Genomic DNA, 16,473 nt, shown 5'->3' with positions numbered 1-16,473 from the left:
CCCCAATGGCTTTTACCTTTCTTGCATTTCTTTGTATCACTTAACACCATTTTCTTATTTGAGACAGAGAGAGAGAGAATTGGGAGGGTGCGCAGAGGAAGAAGAAAACACCCCACTGCCTAGAAAGCCTGCTGGGGAGTTACATCCCAGGACCCTGAGATCATGACCCAAGCCAAAGGCAGTCACTCAATGGACTGAGCCACCCAGGTGCCCCTCTATTATTGGTTTATTTCACTATTATATTTCAAAAGAATGTGAGCTATTTGTGGTCAGGTATTTTATATGTTTTATTAATTGAAGTATTCTCAGAAAGGTAGCTGGCAGATTGTAAGGGCTCACTAAACTGTATTTTGTTGTTATTATTGGGCTCCTTTATGGGCTTTACCTCTTATGCTAGAAGTCTATCCTTCAGATGTAAGCGATAAGAATAGAGCCCTGCTGCCTGTTCAAATGTGTAAAAAGCCTGTATTAAGTGGATATTTTAAAAGCTAAATGAATGGCTTAATAGTTGTATATAGGGGAAAAGGGAACATATTTTCCACAGGTTAGAAGTGGAGTTCTTTTATAGAGTTCTTGTACAAGCCTACACTATGGAACGATAATGGGCAGTTGTACATTACAATTATACAAACACTTTGGTAATTTATATCCTTTTTTTGTTATTCTTGACTGGATCATTTAATTCCTTAGGAGCATTATAGCATTTCAACTTTTCATGTTCAATAAACTTATTGGGATTGCTACCTTTTTTATTCAAATGGAGAAATAGTCATGATTTAATCTAAATAAAGTGTTATTGATTGTGTTGTTTTCTAGGAATGAGTCGCACATGCTAGTTTAAAAGTTTTGTTAAATTCCCAAGTCTGTCACTGATAAAAGCCTTTTGTAGATTAGTAACTTGATCAAAACGGAAAAGTTATGTATCACCTATTGTTATACTATCTTTGTTTCCATCTTGCATTGTAATAACACCCATCTTAACTCTATTTAAGACAAATCATTGCCAGATGGATTTCTGGCATTGATTGCAGGATATGAAATCTAGTATAACTAAAAGTTTTTGGTTTTAGTAGCATATAAATCAATTTAGAATAATATATGTATTTGAATATAAGATAAAGTTTTAAATTATTTGGCAATAATAAACTAAACTTTTTTTTTGTAAATTTTTATTTTCTAAAATTTCATTGAGATCTCTTGCAATAAGAAACAAGTTACAAAAAATTAAGGTTTATTTACCCCAATTCAAAATTATTAGGAATATAATCATAGAGGTTGAAGTATTTAAAATATTGAACCCAAAATGTTTTATTAGGTAAATTCATGAATGCTGAGCATTCACTGTTAAAATATACTAATACTATTGATAGACTGGTAGAAGCCTAAAATCAAATATTTATTAAATATTTATATCCATATCTTTTCATAGCTTGGTAATTCATTTCTCTAGCATTAAATAATATTCCATTGTTTGCATGTACTACACTTTCTTTGACCTTTCACTTATGGAAGGATATCTTGGTTGCTTCCAAGCTTTTGTCAGTTATGAATAAAACTACTATAGACATCTTTGTGGGTATAGATTTCATCTTCTTTGGATAAATGCCAAGAGCTGCTACTGCTGAATCATCTGGCAAGAATATGTTTAGTTTTGTAAGAAACTGCCAAGTTGTTTTCCATTCTTTATTCTCAATACACATGGAAGAACATTCCTGTTGCTCCACATCCTCACCAACATTTCGTGTTCTGTTGTCAGTGCTCTGGATTCTGGGTATGTACTGGTGTCTCTTTTTTGTTTTAATTTGCATTTTCCTGATGACATATGATGTGAAGCATCTTTTTATATGCTTATTTGCCATCTGTAATATTTTCTTTGGTGAGGTATCTGCTAAGGCCTTTGGCTCATTTTTAATCCGGTTTTTCCCCCATTGTTGAGTTTTTAGGGGTCTTTGTGTATTTTTGATTAACAGTCCTTTGCCAGATGTGTATTTTGCAAATTTTTTCTCATAGTCTGTGCTTTGCCTTTTCATTCTCTTGGCATTGTGTTTCACAGAGTAGACATTTTTAAATTCAGTGCTTGTGCTTTTGTAGCTAAAGTTATTGCGAAAACCAAGGTCATTTAAATTTTCTTCTATATTACCTTCTACATGTTTCATGTTTAGGTTTATAATCCAATCTGAGTTAATTTTTGTGAAGAGTGTAGGATATCTGCCTGGATTTATTTTATTTTATATTTTTAGATTTAGCTTCACCATTGCTACAGAACCATTTGTTTAAAAGATTGTATTTTGCTCTCTTGTATTGCTTTTGCTTTTCTATTAAATATAAAATATAATTGATAATATATATTCTGTTGCTTTAATCTAGTCTCTCTGTGGTATTACAATATCATGCTTACAATGATCGTTATGGTAAACTTTTTTTTAAGATTTTATTTATTTATTTGACAGAGAGAGAGATCACAAATGGGCAGAGAGACAGCCAGAGAGAGAGATGAGGAGAAGCAGGCTCCCTGCTGAGCAGAGAACCCAATGCGGGACTCGATCCCTGGCCCCTGGGATCATGACCTGAGCCGGAAGGCAGAGGCTTAACCAACTGAGCCACCCAGGCGCCCAATCGCTTTAGTAAACTTTGAAGTCAGTCCTCAGTCTTTGTTCTCCTTCAACACTATGTTGACTATTGTGAGTCTTTGCCTCTCCATATAAACTTTAAAATAAGTTTGTTAATATTAAAAAAAAGAACTTGCTGGAATGCATTAATTTTATAGATAAACTTGGAAACCAGTGACCTCTTGAGCTTAGCAGGAATTAGACCATGGACATCAGTTGTCACAGTGGTGCCTCTGGCAGAACCTATTGCAAATCCCTAGGCAAAATGACACCTCAAGGATCTGAGAGAATGTCTAAGAAGTACTTGATACATCCCTTGGGTATGGTTTATTAAAGTGTCCACCTGTCTGAAAGCTGGGGAATCTAGATAAGGGAGGGAAAATTAGTTATGATAAAACATATCAACAAACATCAATAAATTTTGTAAAACTAATTGTCATGGCTCATATACAATATGACCAACAGAGGGACCATCAGAAGGAAAGCATCAGTTATGTTTATTGTGAAATTTTTTATTCAAAATAAAGCAATGTGAGGGGAAGACACAATGAGAAAATTACCATTTTTTAAATGGTAAACATCTTACAAAATGGAATAGGTTTTATATTCTAAGTAGTATATTGAAAAGTAAAACATTGGGGCGCCTGGGTGGCGCAGTGGGTTGGGCTGCTGCCTTCAGCTCGGGTCATGATCTCAGGGTCCTTGGATTGAGCCCCGCATCTGGCTCTCTGCTCCACAGGGAGCCTGCTTCCCCCCCCTCTCTCTCTGCCTGCCTCTCTGCCTACTTGTGATCTCTGTCTCTCAAATAAATAAATAAAATCTTTTAAAAAAAAGAAAAGAAAAGTAAAACATTAAAAAATAAAATTTCAATGAAAAAAATTATTTAATTTTTAAAAAGGTTAAAAATAGCAGAACCATTTTTCTTATAACTGGAAAATACACTGTATATACATCTATCAAAATAACTTGTCATGGGGGAGCCTGGGTGGCTCAGTAGGTTAAAGCATCTGCCTTCGGCTCAGGTCATGATTCCAGGATCTTTGGATCGAGGCCCACATCGGGCTCTCAGCTCAGCAGGGAGTCTGCTTCCTCCTCTCTCTCTCTGCCTGACTCTGCCTTATTGTGATCTCTGTCAAATAAATAAATAAAAACTTTTATAATAAATATTTGAAAAATAACTTGTCATGTCTGGAATCAGGAGCATATGGAAAAAAATAATATCTGAGGACAATACTTCTGCCATGTTTTGTGCCTTGCTAATATTTTTAAACAGTCAGGCAAATTTTAGCCTTATTGAAACACCTGCTAAGATACCTGCAGTGCCTTTTGGAGCCCTATGACTATAAAAATTAATTGCAAATATTCAAAATGTTTACTATGGTGTCACTATTTAGGGCCACCACCAAGTATGTTTCAGAAGTAAGCATAACTGTTACTCTTCCATAAGGCAAAAGGGCATATTTTCAGGAGTTCCATCTGCTGTACCAGGAGGTGAATCAAGTAATGATTTTTGTCTATAAAATAATTCACTTTTCAATCTAACATTCCTCATTCCACATTATAATAATAAAAACTAGGAGGAGACTAAAACAAACAAACAAATACAACTACAACAACCAGCTTTTCCTACAGTGGAAAAGTAAATATAACCTTAGGAGTAGCCTAAAATTTATTTTTAAATATTTTAAGATAAACGTTTTTGTTAGAAAACCATATATTTTATATTACTAAGAAATAACAGGCAACGTTTTATTAACTTCTAAAAAGTCTAGTTACTTGTATTTATCTATTAAGTCATCTCTTTATGAAGTAGAACATGATCACACCTCTTGTATCTACCCAAGTTTGTATGCTTTGGTTGTTTTATGTTTGCTATTTCCTTGCTTAATTTTTACAATATTTGATACATAATAGTATCTTTAAGTCCATCTATGATTTCACAGAATTTGTTTGAACTTCATAAAAATGTACCATACTTTTTGCACTGTCCTTGTTTTACTTCTCTATTAGCTTTCCAAGTTTTATTCACTTTAGAGTGTGTAGCTATCATTTATTTTTACTCCTCCATAATGCTATGTTTACAAATTTGTGTTTATCTGTACTTTTAAAAATATCTTAATTATATACCATTTCTCATCTCACGTAACACTCATGTTACTTCTACACTTATCAGATATTATGTAACTGAAAACCACAACTCAGCAACAATAGAACACCATTTTTCAAAATTAAATGGCTTACCAGAATTCTTTAATTCTATCCTTTATTTGTATTAGATGACCCTTTATTCTGGTATTTGGCATTGTTCATATGGAGGAAAGCTTATAAGTTGATATTCCATAAATAGAAGGATTTTTATGATCGATTAATTATTTTCATTTAGAATGCATAGAATATGGTTGATTTAATATTTCTTTCTTACTCTCTGCCTGGAACATAGTGCTATCTATGCAATAGCCACTAAAATATTAAGTTAATTACCTAGACTTTAAACTGCATATTAATAGGAATAGCATACAGAACTCTTCTCAGATTGGGACACCTGGGTGGCTCAGTCAGTTAAACGCCTGAGCCTTTAGCTCGGGTCATGATCTTAGGGTCCTGGGACTCAGTTCTGCAACAGATTCCCTGCTTAGCCGGGAGTTTGCTTCTCCCTCATCCTGCTGCTCCCCCTGCTTGTGCTCTCTCTCACTCTCTCTCTTACAATTAAATAAAATTAAAAAAATAAATTCTTCTCAGATAGCTAATATAGAATATCGTCTTTGTATTCATCAAAGGGAAAGTGCCATATAATAATGAAATCCAGACTACTTCAAATTCACTTTTTAACCAGTAAGAAAGTACTGGAAACAAGCCAAAAATGTCTTCAATGAATTAAAGAAATAGATTGATTTTCAATATCTTAATGTTTCTAATGTTAAATTGCAAGATTTTTATACTAGATATCAGTGTAAATATTCATTATACAAGGATATTCTAAAAATAAACCTGAGAAAACTACTTGACATATATGATGACAAAAACCAATGTCAGTTTGGGTAAAACTTACAACACCTACCACCTGAAACTCTTGTTCTATATGGTGCCATCTTGTGATTCTGGGCAGCGGCAGTGAGCCACAGCTTCCAGTCAGCTAGAAGATTACAGGGGTGAACACCTGATATTCTTACAAGCATTCTATATATAGAATATATATATAGAATATATATATTCTTCTTTTTTTAGTGTAATATTTAATAAATTGCATGTGATATTTGATACTTTGTTATAAAATAGGCTTTGCTTAAGATGATTTTGCCCAAATGCAGGCAAATGTAAGTGTTCTGAGTATGTTTAAATAAGCTTAAGGTAAGCTATGATATTTGATAGTTTTGGGGTATTAAATGCATTTTCAATTTTTTATGTGTTTCTCTGTACATAGCCCCCTTGTAAGCTGAGGAACATCTCTATATGTATATGTCGCCTTGGTATGGCTTACATATTATTGGCATGAAACATCTAGAACAGTACGTGTGCCATAGAATTGTCTACAACATCAAACAAGTTTCTTGAAAACTTGTGCCAAAGGGGTTATGTCTTTAAAGATTCTTATTTCAGAAGGGTTCTCTCAAACGTAAGATTTTTCAGAAGTTAAGTGAAAATCTGACCAAACTAAACATTTTTCCATTTTCCCTAGTGAGCAAAGATAGCTAAAATCTATCTGCCATTTTCAACACTGTACTCAACGATTGTAATTCTAATTTAAGAACAGATTATTTATATCAAAACCACATGTTGGCCTAATCTTATACAATATTCATAAGTCACACTCAGACCCTTGGACACTTTTATTTGTTGAGTCTATATGGTACTACGGACATTCATCTTTTTTGACCTCATAGCTTCATGTATGTCTATACTTTTGAAAATACATGCATCATAGTTCCATTGTAAAATGTCTGGGTTATAAAATGTGCTATGCTATCAAAATGGTAATAAGAACATACAAATGACCTGATGTAATGAACTGGACCAGATTGCCAGATATCACATTTCATACCAGAAAGATTCAGTGGTAAGTTTTAAAATGGCCAGCTATACATTGACTGAATTATAACTCATTTAACTTCTTTCTTTGTGTACAGTATTATACATTAGTCAGTATTATAGTAAATAAGTACTTTGGACAGATGTAAATATGCTGTAATAAAAAATGTTTTTTTTTTTTTAGTCCTTTTTACTTGTAAGACTAGCCACAAATACCACGCCTCCCCCAAAATAATTTGCAATCCAAATTTATCTCTAAATGAATTTATTGCACAGAAAAATATGTATATATATATATATATACACACTTACAGAAGACATGTTCAAAAATAGTTACACAACAGCAGGGCCCTAAATGTAAGCAGTATAGTTGTTTTGTTTTGTTTTGTTTTGTTTTGTTTTGTTTCTTTTAAAAAAAGAGGTTATGTGAAATATTAGGATTTTATTTCCAGGCGTAGTATTTCAAGACAGTTAACTACACCTATGGTGTCAACAGCCTCTTGTTGGCAGTATGATTTTATTGGCTCCATGGAATAACAGCAAGAATTTACTATTGCTTCTTTCTTTTATGACACACACAGAAAAAAAAAATTGACACATTTGCTCAAGACCAACCAGAATCATTTTAACCTATCAAAATTGATGGGAGGCCTTCACTGCCAAAGTCACTGCTGCGTTTTCACAATTCACTGCAGACAATCTGCTACTCCCATTATGATAAAGGAGAGAAGAGTCATAATCAGGGAAGAAAGCTAGATTAATACTTGTAATTATCATTGAATATTTAGCCTGCTATAGGATTATTATTATTAGTGTCATTTGATAATTTTCTCTCATTTTATTAAACACAACTGTGAGTAATTACGCTACCTAATATTTCTCTGTATTGGCTGACTAGCTAGCAAACATTCATGAAAATATCCATTAGCCACACATATAAAATGCTGCATTATGATGCTGTTGAATCAGAACATACCACTACCTGATCCTGTAGCTCTTTGAGGATTTGCAAATCAATTAATTCTATGTTTATTGGATTCTTCCCATACAATTAGAAAATTTATAATCGAGTCCATGAACATTATTAGTTTTGCCATTTTAAACCAGCAATCACACTTTGATTTTTACAACAAAAGCAGAAATATAAACACACACATTTGGATCAGTTTTCTGTTAGTCTGTCTGGACTTCAAAATCCTATTCCTCAAGATGATGCACACCAAAGTTCTGGATTAAACAAGAAATTAGATGGCACCTGAACACTTGGTTTAATATTCTCAAAAGGATTATGCAACTTCTTTCTTACAATATGACATTGTTTTACAAAGATCCACACTTTTATAATGTTAGTATTTATAATAATCAATAAAGTCAATTAATCATGATTAAAAATCAAACATAAAAATTTCTACTTTTTGCTTTTGCCCCCTCCATTTAGAACTTATTTATAGCCTGATAATTCAAAGGTCCCTATGTTTATGAAAATCTGGACAGAAATAGCTCTAAGATCCCATTCAGAACTTGATATTAATCTAAGTCTTTTGGCTCCATTTATCCTGAGAGCAAAGAGTAGGACAAAGGATTTGAGTACTGTTAGTTTATCTGGGAGATTATCCAAGGTAGAAAAGAATGGGAAAGTGATACAGTGAAGAAGCAACTTTGTCAAAGAGGTACATTGTTGATATAATTGTTGTGGATAGAAAATGAAGGCTTGCTTTTACTGAAAGGTCCTGAGAAACTTCTTTAAGTTGTCCTCATGAAGACCTGAAAACTGACAATTTTACCTATGGTTCTTATTTCCACTTCACTGAGAACTGTCCTCAGAGGACATTAACTCTCCTACACTTTTGGGTTGTGTTGGAGACATTCTAAAATGAGAGAGAGAACATGAGATGCTATCACTGTTAAGTAACTGCAATTTCCCATGGAACTATCCACCACAGGTTTGGCTATAATCAGGTGTTGGGCCTTGATATCAGAGGGATTTGAGGCAGTATCATTTTAGGTTAATCATTATATCTGAAATTTCCAAAAACTACAACTGATGAAACTTTGATTATAAACCTACAAATATAACAATAAATCTACAGTATTCAAATTATTTTCATAGAAATACACAAACAAAGCATCAACTGATTAATATTTAAATGTTACAAAATACTGAACTGAAAGAATTTGGTCATATAACAACGTGTAAGAAGTAGAGCTTAGGTTTAGGTTAGAAGTCAGGATGCATTTGGGACTCAGTTAAGAAATTGAATGGAGGGACGCCTGGGTGGCTCAGTGGGTTAAGCCGCTGCCTTCGGCTCACGTCATGATCCCAGGGTCCTGGGACCGAGCCCCAAATCAGGCTCTCTGCTCAGCAGGGAGCCTGCTTCCTCCTCTCTCTCTGTCTGCCTCTCTGCCTGCTTTTCATCCCTCTCTGTCAAATAAATAAATAAAATCTTAAAAAGAAATTGAATGGATGTCTGACTATCTTATAGGTTTGCTAAAAATCAGTGACTTTGTGTTCACGTGTGGCTATGCAGGAATTTTTAACTTTCTCTAAGAAGTTATTAGATTTGATTATATAATGGCAGTAAAGAATGGGGAAAAGCAAAGTACAAACCCCATAAAGACAAAGACACTGAGTATGAGAAAAGAGTAATAGATAAGAAGAATCAATGCATTTGAGGAAAATGGGAATTGAAATACACAATGATTGTTGATTTTTTTAGATGGAGAAAACAAAACTAGCTTGCAAGAAGGAAATAACAGAAGACATGCTGTGATGTGATACAGAATCCTGAACAAGGCAGTAACGTGGAATAAAGGAGTAGGGAGAGCATATCAGGTAATTTGGATAGGAAGGAGTTAGGAGATAATTGCTTGATAAATTTTATATGGCCCACTTAAATGCACAGATTTCTCTTATTTAATTTATATGGAGAACAGGGTGTCCTTTCTCTTCCCTTTCAGAGCACCCGAGGTGTACTCTTTCAGACTGAAAACCTAAAAAGCTCAGGACTCAGTTGCTTAAGCACAGCTGAGAGGACATATTTCAATTAAGATTTACAGTTTGCTGTAGGTAGTAGACTGTCAAAAGTGGTTTAACCATATTTTTCATTTAACAAGAAGACTACAGAGAGTGTTTTCTGGTGTTGGTTCAGAGTCTTAAGAAAGTCAAGTGAACTATCTTAGAGGTTTTCATGGCTTTTTATTTACAGTTGCAAAAATTGCTGTTGGAGTTCTCACTATTAAGCCCACATTTCTGGCAGAAAGATAGAGGTAAAAGAGAATGATATCTTGTACAACTGATACTTTGTCATATGGTTACAATGTAACTAGAAAAGAGACAATAAAATATTTGATGTTGTTTTAAGTTTCCTTGTTGTCAATCCCTCAGTGCTTTCTGATACTAAAGGAAAAAGTAGATGGATATTGACCTGGCAACTATCAACACCTGTCAGTCTCTCTTGGATAACCAATATCTCTATAATCTCTTCTTCCCAGTAAAAAAAAAATAAAATATATTCATAAACCACACTGTGCCATCTCAAGTTACTGCACCAAGATAAAATTACAATGATTTTCAGTTGTTCCAAATGGACAGAATACCCTTCCTTATGATATCATGTCTTATAAGATAGATAATTGGCTTGCTACCAATATACCCAGATGAGACTGTGGAAGAGACAGGAAAAAAATAATAATATTTATTTATTCCTTGGGTTGACCCTGTTTACACAGATGCATTACTATTAGAAAAGGTTGGTTTGGGACATTGGAATGAATTTACTTAATGGGTCTGTATGTAATTGGGTTGGAGAAAATTTTTAATTTCTACAAAAATTATTAGAATTCTATCTTATTCCCTTTTGATAATTTTCACATGTTAACAAAGCCAACGTTTTTGTCTAGCAGACAAGATCTTAAATCCTAACAAAACTCAATTTTTTCCTTTTTTTTTTAAGTTTGAGAGCCTCATGTTCTCTCATGCTGCTTTAAATACAACTCAAAAAAACAAAAGGAGCTAAATGGGGCAGTAAGCCCAGACTTTTTATTTTAATTTATTTATCTTATTTTTAATTAAAAAATTAAAGATTGTATTTATTTATTTGAGAGAGAGAGAGCATGAGTGGGGCAGGGGGATGTAGCTGCAGAGAGAGACTGAGAAGTATACTCCCTAATGAGCAGGAAGCCCGATATGGGGCTCGATCCCAGGATCCTGACTGAGATCATGACCAGAGACAAAGGCAGATACATGTGCAAAATCCCTTTTTTTCTGGGAAACAATACTTTACAAGAGATGTTTGAAAAAGTACTGGGGAAACAACTTTAATCAGAGATACAAAAATTTAATTGACTTCTGTAAAGCTACAGGGATCCAAATGATGGGAATCCCAGGCCGTTTAGGTTGTGGACCACAGAGTATTCTTCTCTGTAATATTTTATTTTCTTCCATGTCTACTAACTCCAGTCCAAGTTCACTGATCTCTTTTTAGATAGTGCAAAACATGGCAAAGAATACCAAACAAGTGCCCAATATTCTACATTTATTACATCATTTCTAACATATAGAAGTGTGTTATCAAGGCTGGTTCTGTGAACGAACCTAGTTATGCTAAAGTGTGTTTTGTTCTCCAAAAATTAAATTCATGATTATCACACAATTATAAAATACTTGTGTCAAGAATTTTTATTCAAAAATTAATAAGAGAAGCAGATATTAAAACTAGTTCACATGGTTATTTGGGATATAAGCAGAGTTGTGCAGCAGAAGTGCTCTGGGCCCATAATTTGGGTTATAGAATTTATGTTTTCTAATGAAAAATCACTAACTTGCATTATTGTTAACAAGAATCCTGTGCATTACCATCAGTTTTCTCCATTATAACCTCTTGCTCTACAGTTTGTAAATAACTTTGTCAATAGCAAGCTAATAAACGGGGTGACTCCAATGGATTGAGATAATCTCCAGAGTTTCTGCTACATAATGAACAGGACTCCATTGAAAGGACACCTAAGAGTTTATTTTGCCCAAAAATTTGATCACTTTTTTCACTGTCCTTACCTATTTTCCAAACCTAGTTCTTTTCAGTCTACAGACAACCCTGTATCTGACTGACTTGTTAATTCTGGGAATGTCTTGCAGATTAATTTGCTTGCCCGAGGTGGTTCCTCTAATTGATGTCTAAGAACCCTAATTAGTTAAGAAAACTTTTTTTTTAACATTTTCATTGCTACTTATTATTATTATTATTATTATTATTATTATTGCTAATATCTCTATTATAAATAATTCACAAGGGCATCCTTCTGACAAAAGACAAAGAGCTGGCTACTAGTAGAAAAAGTACATTTGACTCTGTCAGTGAAAGTGGTAAAGGGATTTGAGAAAATAAGGCAAAGCAGTGGAATTATGTTTTTTTTTTTTTTTTTTTTTTTTTTTTTTTTTTTTTTTTTAATGCTCTTAGCCTGGCAAGCAATTTATTGAATAGGTGTTATTTTCTTATAACCACTCTTCTATTTTGATTCTTGCTTCGAAGTTCCATATGGACATGATACCTTGACAGGAAATGGAAACTTAATTGAGGCTAAGGCTCTTGGAGTCTTTCTTTTTTTTTTTTTTTTTTGCATTTACTTCTATTTATTTATAAAACTTTAAATATTATAGACACATTTACTTAATTTCTAATACTGCTTATAATTAAAAAAGATGTTTTCCATGAACCACGCATTACAACAAATATATTGTTTATACAGATTAAATTTTCATCAAAAGGGACGCCTGGGTGGCTCAGTTGGTTAAGCAGCTGCCTTTGGCTCAGGTCATGATCCCAGCATCCTGGGATCGAGTCCCGCATCTGGCTCCTTGCTCGGCCGGAGCCTGCTTCTCCCTCTACCTCTGCCTGCCATTCTGTCTGCCTGTGCTTGCTCTCTCGCCCACTCTCTCTGATAAAGAAATAAAATCTTAAAATAAATAAATAAATTTTCATCAAAAAATTATAAGTGTATTTTTTTGTAGGATCATGATAAGCATTTTGCAGATGAGAAAAGTGAAATTTAGAAAAGTATGTCTCTTCAAATCCCTCATACAATATCTGGCCTAGATAGAAGGATATACTATCACAATTGAGGAAGATAATTGAGATTACTTAAAATGATAAACTTTACTGTATAGGGTTTTTTACAAGTTTGCCACAGATTCACATTTTTTAAAATATATATCTATTTGTGTAAAGAGAATGCACTGAGAAGTAAAAAGATAGTGATATATCAGTGCTACCAACTAATGGCTATAATATCATCACCTTATTTATGAACAATGAAACAGTGTGTAATATTTAAATAAATTTAAATAAATTCCTATTTATTTTATATATTTATAAATTTAAATGAATTCCTATTTATTTATTATTAAAGAAATTCCTCTAACAAACAGTATGTTTTGAAGGTTGCTAGCAGGAAAGTGTTGTACGACATGGAAGTAATCAGAAAATGTGATCTAAAATTCTGCTTTCAAGGGCGCCTGGGTGGCTCAGTGGGTTAAAATTCTGCTTTCAAGAAGCTATAACAGTAAGTACTGAGCATTAGCTATTATATGCTATGGATGAATAACTGAAATCTACATTTGAAACTATTGGTACACTATATGTTACCTAATTGAATTTTAAAAAGTTAAAAAAAACCACTATTTTATAAAACAATATTCCCAACAGGCTCTTTTGCTTTAAAATACTCACTTTGTTTCCTCTCCGAGAGAACACCAAATGGCGGATGACGCCGGTGCTGCGGGAGGGCCCGGAGGGCCCGGGGGCCCTGGAATGGGAGGCCGCGGCGGTTTCCGCGGTGGCTTCGGCAGCGGCATCCGGGGCCGGGGCCGGGGCCGGGGCCGTGGTCGGGGCCGGGGCCGAGGCCGCGGAGCTCGCGGGGGCAAGGCCGCGGACAAGGAGTGGATCCCCGTCACCAAGCTGGGCCGCCTGGTCAAAGACATGAAGATCAAGTCCCTGGAGGAGATCTATCTCTTCTCCCTGCCCATCAAGGAGTCTGAGATCATCGACTTCTTCCTGGGAGCCTCCCTCAAGGACGAGGTTTTGAAGATCATGCCTGTGCAGAAGCAGACGCGCGCGGGCCAGCGGACCAGGTTCAAGGCATTTGTCGCCATCGGAGATTACAATGGACACGTCGGTTTGGGTGTCAAGTGTTCCAAGGAGGTAGCCACTGCCATCTGCGGAGCCATCATTCTGGCGAAGCTTTCCATTGTCCCTGTGCGGCGAGGCTACTGGGGGAACAAGATCGGCAAGCCCCACACTGTCCCGTGCAAGGTGACTGGCCGCTGTGGCTCTGTGCTGGTGCGTCTCATCCCCGCCCCCAGAGGCACTGGCATTGTCTCGGCCCCTGTGCCCAAGAAACTGCTGATGATGGCTGGTATTGACGACTGCTACACCTCGGCCAGGGGCTGCACTGCCACCCTAGGGAACTTTGCCAAGGCTACTTTCGATGCCATCTCCAAGACCTACAGCTATCTCACCCCTGATCTCTGGAAGGAGACTGTGTTCACCAAGTCTCCCTATCAGGAGTTCACGGACCATCTTGTGAAGACCCACACCAGAGTCTCTGTTCAGAGGACCCAGGCTCCAGCTGTGGCTACTACATAGTTTTATACAAGAAAAATAAACTGAACTAAAGCTTGAAAAAAAAATACTCACTTTGTAATGAGAGTCATTACTTTTGTCTAGCCAAATCTTATAGCACTGTTTATCCCTTCCCTGCTTTATCCCTTCCCAGTATCAATAAAGGCTCACTTGGGTTACCTAGAAGCCATGAGAAAGCTTGTAATAGATCTGGCTGGTTTTCACCAGCAATTTGACCACCATGTGCACAGGGAAGTCTATTGATAAAGGCTTTATTGCAATAAGTTGCAAATACATGGATGATTTTGAATTCTCTTTCTTGAGGTCTTGTTTCATGATAATACATTTAGGGTGGCTTATTGGAATGGATGTTATTAACATATCTTCATAGTTATAAGCACATGGAATTGTAAAATAGATGAATGAATGTGGCATTACTGACAACTGTCCTCATTTTGAAATCAAATTACAGTGTACTAAGATGAGGAAGCAAAGCAGATTTGGGATTATGAGTGAAATAATTTTAAAAAGTATTAGGGGTATGATCGGACTATTGGGTAATTCAGTAGAAAAATGTCAACTGATTGAGATTCTGTGTTCCCTGATTTCAGAGAGAAGTTAAGATAAATAAGTAACACGAGGAGACTAGGAAGCCAAACATAAGTGATAAATTTGTGCCAGGGTGTGTATACATCTGTTTATCTTCTTGCTTTACCACTAAGGTTGCTCCTAGAGGAGAGTTTAAATATGTGTTGGAGCTAATCTCTGTGGATTACACAAGAAACCACATCCTACAGCCTACCTTGCCTTCTGTGTAAACTGAGAAAGTCAATCACTGAATTTGGAGTATGATTGTCTTGTAGAGTCTCAGATATAAGAGAAAATCCTGCCAAGGAGGACCATACCATTATTATAGCTCTTAATTATCCCTACTCAATAAGAGTTTCAAATATAATGTCTTGAACATAGCAAAATGTAACAAAGCACACAAAGAAAAACCATTAACAAGATTTGATAGACAAAATGGGATTAAGTATGATGTTAAAATGATCAATAAAGATTGTAAAATGGCTTGATTACTCTGCTCAAAGAAATGAGAGGGGAAGCAAATTGAACCAAAAACTGACACTAAAAATGATATTGAGAAAGGTTTTATAAATGAACAAATGGATACTCTAGAACTTTAAAAATATGACAGCTAATTTAAGGTACCACAGGGGTGCCTGGGTGGCTCACTTAATTAAACCTCCAATTCTTTTTCCTTTTTTTTTTAACACCTTAATTTTATTTTATCTCTTTCATTTGGTTCAGGTCATGATGTCAGGGTTGTGAAATAGAGCCCAGAGTTGGGCTCTGTGCTGAGCCTGGAGTCTGCTTAAGATTCTTTTCCCTTCTTTTTCTATCCCTCCCTGCACTCTCACTTGCTCGCTCTCTCTTGCTTGCAAATAAATAGATAGATAGATAGATAATAGACAAAGAAAAATAAAAGCAGATTATGAAAATAAATATAAAGATTTTGAAATGAAAACAAGTTCAAAATAAAATAGAGAAGACCTACACAGCTTAAAGTTCATTCAGAAAATCTACTATTAAAAAGTCAGTATGACACAATGTTAAGATATCAAAAGATTTGAGCATGCACTTTACAGAAAGGGTAATCCAAATGGCCACTCATATATAAAAACTGTTTATCTTTATTATGAATCTGGAATTAAATTAAATTAAATTAATAATAAATTAAAACCTAAAATGACATACTATTACACACTTACCATATTGGGCAACAGTAAAATTGCCTTGCAAGAATGTGAAAGAATGAAAGTGCCCATAATAAAAACATTTGAGGTAAGTTGGACAATATTTAGAAAACTTAAAAATAAAAATAAAAATTTGGTCCATTCCTAGAAATACAACATGGAACTAAATGAATATTTTCACCAGGATATGCAAACAGATGATTATAGCTATTTCATTCATAACGGCAGTTCAGTAGTGGTCTATTTGCACAATGTTACATTAAATAAGAGAGAATATTAACAAACTGGGAGGAGGGGCTAGGTTGTTATCATAAACAGATCTTCTATGGTGCTGATTATGTTCTATTTCTCAAAATCTTTAAGTTAAAAAAGTTTTCACATTATATCTAGATAGATAGATGATAGATAGATATCCCAGAAGCTGCAATGCTAGGCTAAGACCAGGCTTTAAAGGGCTTTTCTATA

At 34.9% G+C, this 16,473-nt stretch overlaps 1 pseudogene across 1 annotated transcript; it reads left to right on the top strand.

Moving 5' to 3' along the window:
- The first annotated feature begins 13,363 nt into the window (after window positions 1-13,363).
- LOC309857068 (small ribosomal subunit protein uS5 pseudogene) lies at window positions 13,364-14,319 on the top strand (annotated as a pseudogene). The gene has a single exon. The product of its transcript is annotated as a small ribosomal subunit protein uS5 pseudogene (transcript).
- Window positions 14,320-16,473: the final 2,154 nt, after the last annotated feature.

Source organism: Mustela nivalis (genome assembly GCF_964662115.1).
Source record: "Mustela nivalis genome assembly, contig: HAP1_SCAFFOLD_315, whole genome shotgun sequence".
Classification (NCBI taxonomy): domain Eukaryota; kingdom Metazoa; phylum Chordata; class Mammalia; order Carnivora; family Mustelidae; genus Mustela; species Mustela nivalis.
Note: the sequence above shows the minus strand (reverse complement) of the source record. Positions and strands in the feature narration are given on the sequence as shown.